Here is a 6,539-nt window from a genome sequence, read left to right on the forward strand (position 1 = left end):
AATGTTGTTCAAGAGTTGAACATGTTGATACCTGAATGGCTTTTCTAGCTGAAAGTATGCTGAACTTAATAAGATGTGAACATTTTCCCGTTGGTCCCCACAAAGTAGGTAAAACAGTAGGGGTGTGTGTGTGTGTGTGTGAGTGAGTGAGTGAGTGAGAGAGAGAGAGAGAGAGAGTAGTATTACACCCTGAGGACTACTACAGTGTGGCTATTGAAATGAAACATCGTGAGAATTGCTCTGAAAATGTCTGAAATCAATTGCTGAAACAGCTGAATGATGAGAAGAAATGGCTGAAGTACTTTGTTGATATACAGTAGCTGAAGGATGAGATGTACAGAATGATTAAGATTGGACACAAAATGGACAATGAAACATGTAAGATTTGATTCTTATAGGCTCTAGTTGCTTTATAAGATTTAGTTACTTCTCATACTTTTAGTTTCCCTTAGTTACTTTTCAGTTCTTCATTTTCTCTTAGTTACTTTTCATTTATTTTCCTTGCTTATATACATTACAGCTGTACTGATGATTATCAGAACTACTGAGCTTTGGTTATTTTTAATACATTTATTTTCCTTGCTTAAATATCTTACAATTGTATTGATGAGAATCAAGTGATAATGAAGTAGAATCTGCTTACTTTGAATTCTGTAGAAAAAAGATGTCTGCATCTCCACGCAACCAGACAGCCTATTTACATTTTAGCAAAAACCTGTTGGCCTGTTTTACACCCACACCTGGATCCACTTAGCATATTCCAAGTTCTGCTTTGTCAAGGGGTGTCCTGCAGAGCCAGGGGGCCCATAACCTGAGATGACCACCTGGCCAGTTCAGCATACTTGTTAGCATCACACACACAGGAGGCCTGCAACCCAGGCCACCCAGACTCATTGATCAAGCTGCCACTTGAGAGATACACACACACACGCACACTCACACACCTGGTTTAGATCACATATCAGCAAGCAAGCGCAGGCAGGGGTTGACCTACTCATTCCAAATGGCCAATAGGATTATGAAGTGTGAATTGTTGTACCTTTGTTTAGGGTGGGCCTAGCCCAGCATTGTAAAAACATAACTCGGGGTTCAGAGCACGGAATTCCTGCGGGAGCTCTGTCTCTGATCCCAGCGCTGTAAGACTCCACCTGTGCTCAGACTTCCAGTAAACTTTCTGTTGATATTAAACAGTCCTCTCCTGTCTTCACTTCTCGTGCTTCGAACAAAAGAATTGGGTAATTTCTAACAAACAGCTGGATGGAACAGTTATCGCAGAGCATGGAGTGCAGCTGACAATCTAGTGCACATATAAAGAGCACACAACCTGAAACAGAGGAGTGGTACAATCCACAAGGTTCGGAGAATGACAATATCATCAGCTGTAGTTTCACTGAAGCACATTTGTGAATGTGGCATGGCTTACATAGATATCAGCAGAGTAACATCCCTTAGTGGACTGCACCAACTGGACATAGATGAGACATGATTTTATTTGAACCCAGAGATCACATCAGCCCTGGAGACCATGAGACAAGCCAACATGGATGACATGATGTTGCTTCATCAGATCAGACAAACACTGAGCAGACTGTGCACTCTGACCATCGTTAACCATAACACAGAAGGACTGCTGTCTCAAGTCGATGACATGAAGAGTCATCATCAATTGTGTCTGGCAGATGTTTTGTGTCTCACATAAACAAACCTATAAGGCTGCAACTGGACTGTTAAAAATTGATAAAATGCAACCAACACCTGTCATGTTCAAATTTTCCACAAATGGCCAATAGAGGCCATATTAATGTCATGATTCTGTCTCTTCTGCTTCCTGTAACATGCCTTTATTCTGACAAAAACTTCCTGTTAAGGTGTTTGCTATGATTCAAGATTCACCTCACCTCCCCTAACACTCTGAGGATTAACGCTATCAAGACAGTATGCTGCAACAGACCAAAACCTGCAACACAATCAAAATTTTTTCATATAAACTATCAATTAGCAAGAGCTATCATAAGAACACAAGAGTAGTTATGACACTGTAGGAGTTAGACATTTGCAAGTAGCATCTGTCAGTTATGGTCTGCTGCACTGCTCCATGACGTTGAAGGCACTTTATGTTGTTCCGTTATGCGGGAGTCTGGCTTGTACTGTAGCTAGCAGCAATGATGTTGTCTGGACCGCACAGAGAAATGTTATACTTCATGCAGATCCAACTCACTTTTCAAAACAAAACACAAGATAACTCTTATTAACGTTTCCACTCAAGACTTCATGCTGACACAACTGGAAACTCATCACAGAGACACGTGTTTCTTCAGAACAGAACATAAGGTCTTGTTATTATAAACTTATTGCTTTTATTGTTTTAGCTAAATGTTTCATTACCCTGTACTTTTTATTTGTTAAATGTTATTATTTAGTTTATACTGTGTTCATTTATCTATTCAGATTCCACACTGTTGTTCTGTCTTTTGTGGTACAGCTACAGTGGTATTTACATGAACTGTTTGTCAGGACCTCTATCATCCCACCAGTTCATAGTAAAACTTTACAGAATGTGTCTTTGTGAAGTTGTTCTGGATAAAAATGGTTTCCTGCCCTCCAGCAGTGCTAAAGGTATATAATAACTGTCCAAGTTTCAAACATATTTTGTACGTTTCCCAACACTTGCCACGCAGCAGGAGAGCTAAATACAGCACCCAAAAATGCCCTGAAAATAACTGTCACTGTGCATCTGACCAGTCTACACGTTCGCTTTGAGGACTACTTTCCAGAGAAACACGACAATAGTCACTGGATAAGAGATCCCTTTGGATCAACATGGAAAGTGTTGTGTTGCCAAGCAGCAAGGAGAATCAGATGGTCGAGCTGTCATGTGAGCAGATGCTGAGAAAGAAATTTGATGAGGTAAGGCTCCCCCATTTCTGGTGCAAATATGTGATGTCTGAATATGCCTCCCTCACTACATTGGCAGTCAAAGCAATCCTACTGTTTACAACTTGCAGTTCTGCATTCAGTTTTATACATATACAGCACCCTGTTGTGTTATTCGACTGTTGTATTTATGTTGTGTTATGCAGCAGTTGTGGTGTTTATTTTTATTTTTAAGTAACATTTCTTCAATTGATTCAGTTGAGAAACACTGATCTAGTGTACATAGAAAGAGCACACAATCTGAAACAGAGGAGTGGTACAATCCACAAGGTTCAGAGAATGACAACAACATCAGCTGTAGTTTCACTAAAGCACATTTTAGAAATAAGTGCTGAAGTGTTTCATGAAGGGAGCATTATTATTTGCATTATTTTTGACTTTTTGTTCATACCTCTACTTAACCTGGCAGCATTATGGTTCAATATGCACAACTGAGTAATAGTATGATAGATGGGTTGAGTGTTTGAAGTAATGCATTTCAGGTATAGAAGTCACCGAATATAACTTTTGCATCTCCTGGAGCCGGAATTTCCGAGTGCGCCTGAATGCAACCATAATACTGGGATTTCTGAGTGTACGTGAATGCAGCCATTACACAGCTGAACCGTATTACCGTAAGTTGTGCCACTTCGGTCTGCAGTGTGTCTGGGTGGCACACTTAATTTTTTTAATGCTAAAAATTCAACTTAGGTGGTTTAAATGACATACAACTGACTTCTTGCTTATATGCAACTCATGCCACGACAGTATGAAGGCAAAGAATGAATATTTTATCCTTCTGACATGGCAAACAGGGAACTATTTGTGGCGAGCTAATTAACAAGCTAACTATTAGCTCGTTAGCAATGTTGCTAATGTCAACCGCTAAGCTAACCATGTTAACTGAACGTTTAATGGATAAACGTAATGCAGCGCTAAAGGTGACTTTACAGAGTAATTCACATGGCAGCATAAGTGATAAATGGGAGTTGAAACTGGGAGTTGAGACAGCTAACTTATTGCTATATCCCATAACATCATTGCTGCGAGCTACAGTACAAGCCAGACTCCCACATAACGGAACAACATAATGTGCCTTCAACGTCATGGAGCAGTGCAGCAGACCATAACTGACAGATGCTACTTGCAAATGTTTGACTCCTACAGTGTCATAACTACTCTTGTGTTCTTATGATAGCTCTTGCTAATTGATAGTTACAAGAAAAAATATTTACAAAGTGGTACTGAGAGGGAGCAGAATTTTGCCAACTATATATTTTCTTGTTTTGTCTTTTTTTAATACTTGCTAGTTGTATGGTAACTGCAGTGGCTCATTGCATATTTACACATGTACAGCAGATATTAAAATATTGTTTCCTCTCAGACACAGAATGTTGATCCTGCCCTGTGCTTTACTTTGTAAGTAGAGAAGTACTCATGCTGAATATAAAATAAGACTGCATAACATGAATATGTACACTCACTGGACACTGTATTAGGTACAGCTGTACAATTGTATGCACTTCAGTGCAACACTTCTGCCCTAACATCTGTGTTTATGAAGCTCAAAATGTTAAAGGTGCTGTTGTACTGAACTTAATTATATTCAGAGGTGATCCTAATATTCTGACCTTCTCATGTATGTGAATGGGCAGGACAAAAATATACAGACACCTCTGAATACAATGTAGTCCAGTACACCACCTTTTACTATTACCTCAATAATGAACATATAACAGAATTTATACATTTATGAGATTCTCACCAAAAACTGAAACATTTTGTTTCATAAACACAAATGTTAAGGCAGAAGTGTTGCATTGAAGTGAATACAGATGTACAGGTTGTCAGGTTTGCTCTACGCCACCTGCCTCTCTCCCTTCTCTCTCTTTCTTCTCTTCTGATTCTCTGTTACAGGTCCTGGCTCCAGCAGTGCACACACCTAAGGTGCATCATCTCATAAGTGGCTTAGGAGGTACCACACAGCTGAGGCAGGTTACTACTTAAGACACTGGCGCACAATCACTCATCGCCAGTACGTTGACGAATCCCTTCTCATCCTTTGGCCTTTCATACAAGAAGCTATGCTCGCTCAGCGACAATTTGAGTGTCATGCTACTAAAAATTAAGACTGTTGACTCCTCCTCAACCTTCTGCCTATACTTGGTTTCCCGTCATTACTTCAGCGATCTGCACCTCTGATTCTCTTTGTTCAGCCTCTGAGTGACCTGCTGCCAGTCATCTTTCATCTTCCTCGAGCCCAGCCATCTCTGCTCTACCCCACCTGAGTTCGCTGGCTATACTCACCTGTCTCAGCTTATCTTCGTTTCCTGCATCTGCCCTGCATCGCCACCTCCAGCTCCCCATCTGTGGACCCCTCGAGCATTCAACAGGAATTACATAGGCCTTCATCAATTTATTTAAATAAATTATTGTTTTAAATATTCCACAATGAAAAACAAAATTGGCATGAGCTTCTAGTATATTTGTGAAGAAATATAACTCATTTTCTTTCTCTCTTTCCACTCCTTCTGGCCTACTCCCTTCTGTCTGAGTCTAGTCTGCCAGTGTGCTGACACCGTGGACATGCGACAGTAACTACACATATTATATATGAATGAAGACGTGGTAAATGCACACTCATTAGTAAATTATTTTACTGCAATTTTGACATTATTCAGACCACAGCTGGAAATGCAGTGTTAATCGGGTTTGTGGTGATTGTTTTATCTGTGTAGGTGAAGACTTTGAATCAGAATCTGCTTTATTGGCCAGGTGTGTAGGACACACGAGGAATTTGACTCTGGTACATCGGCTGTCAATGTGCATGTACATATCCCCATGCAAGGGGTAAGTAAACAGTAAGCCAACATAAGGCTGTGTAATATAACAAAATAAGCAGTATTAGCAGCAACAAACAGCGCAAACAATGCAAAATAAGCAGTATAAACAAGCAGTAAACAATGCAGACAGACAAAGGAATGCTCTCTATGAAACGAGATAAATAGGAATAAAAATAGAGACCTGTATATACACACAGTCTAGATGCATTTTACAGATCTATATGTACGAGGTATATTTACAGGTATTGCACTGAGGATTACTGAGCAGTCATACCATCGTGGGTTAAGTGTTCATCAGAGTGATGGCCTGGGGGAAGAAAATGCCCCTGTGCCTGGTTGTCTTGGCCCACAGTGACCTGTAACGACATCTAGAGGGGACGAGTTCAAACAGATTGGCTGTGTCCGAAACCGCATACTGTGACAGTACGTACTGAAAGAGATGAAGTACCTACTTACTGACCGTTAAAACAGTAGGTACTGTATAGTATGAAGCCTGGTAGTATGAATGAGATTCGGACGTACTACATCCGCCATGTTGATACATCACGTGACATACGTTTTCATAGCAGCGTCTTCTTTGTTGGATAACTCCTCTCCCGGGGCATCATGGGATAGTGAAGTGTCCATCGTATGCACACTGCAAAATCCAGCCGGAAGCAGTAGGTCATCCGGGTACTTTTCGCCTACTGTTTTTGGAATACTACGAATCCGGACATACTACTCGCCTCGCCTACTGCTTTTCGCCTACTATACAGTATGGTAGTAGGCGGTTTCGGACGCAGC

The 6,539-nt window shown here is 40.6% G+C and overlaps 1 protein-coding gene and 1 long non-coding RNA gene across 6 annotated transcripts in view; one reads left to right on the forward strand and one right to left on the reverse strand.

Moving 5' to 3' along the window:
• The window catches only part of mpp7a (MAGUK p55 scaffold protein 7a), a 243,614-nt gene that overhangs the window by 195,758 nt on the left and 41,317 nt on the right, over positions 1 to 6,539 (reverse strand). The gene's annotated exons all lie outside the window — the stretch shown is intronic.
• The window catches only part of LOC109972500 (uncharacterized), a 27,447-nt gene continuing 25,133 nt past the window's right edge, over positions 4,226 to 6,539 (forward strand). The window contains exon 1 of the long non-coding RNA XR_002276693.1: positions 4,226 to 4,332. This is a non-coding gene — a long non-coding RNA (uncharacterized LOC109972500). The remainder of the gene's footprint in view (positions 4,333 to 6,539) is intronic.

This window comes from Monopterus albus, unplaced genomic scaffold (assembly GCF_001952655.1).
Source record: "Monopterus albus unplaced genomic scaffold, M_albus_1.0 scaffold258.1, whole genome shotgun sequence".
In the NCBI taxonomy this organism is placed as follows: domain Eukaryota; kingdom Metazoa; phylum Chordata; class Actinopteri; order Synbranchiformes; family Synbranchidae; genus Monopterus; species Monopterus albus.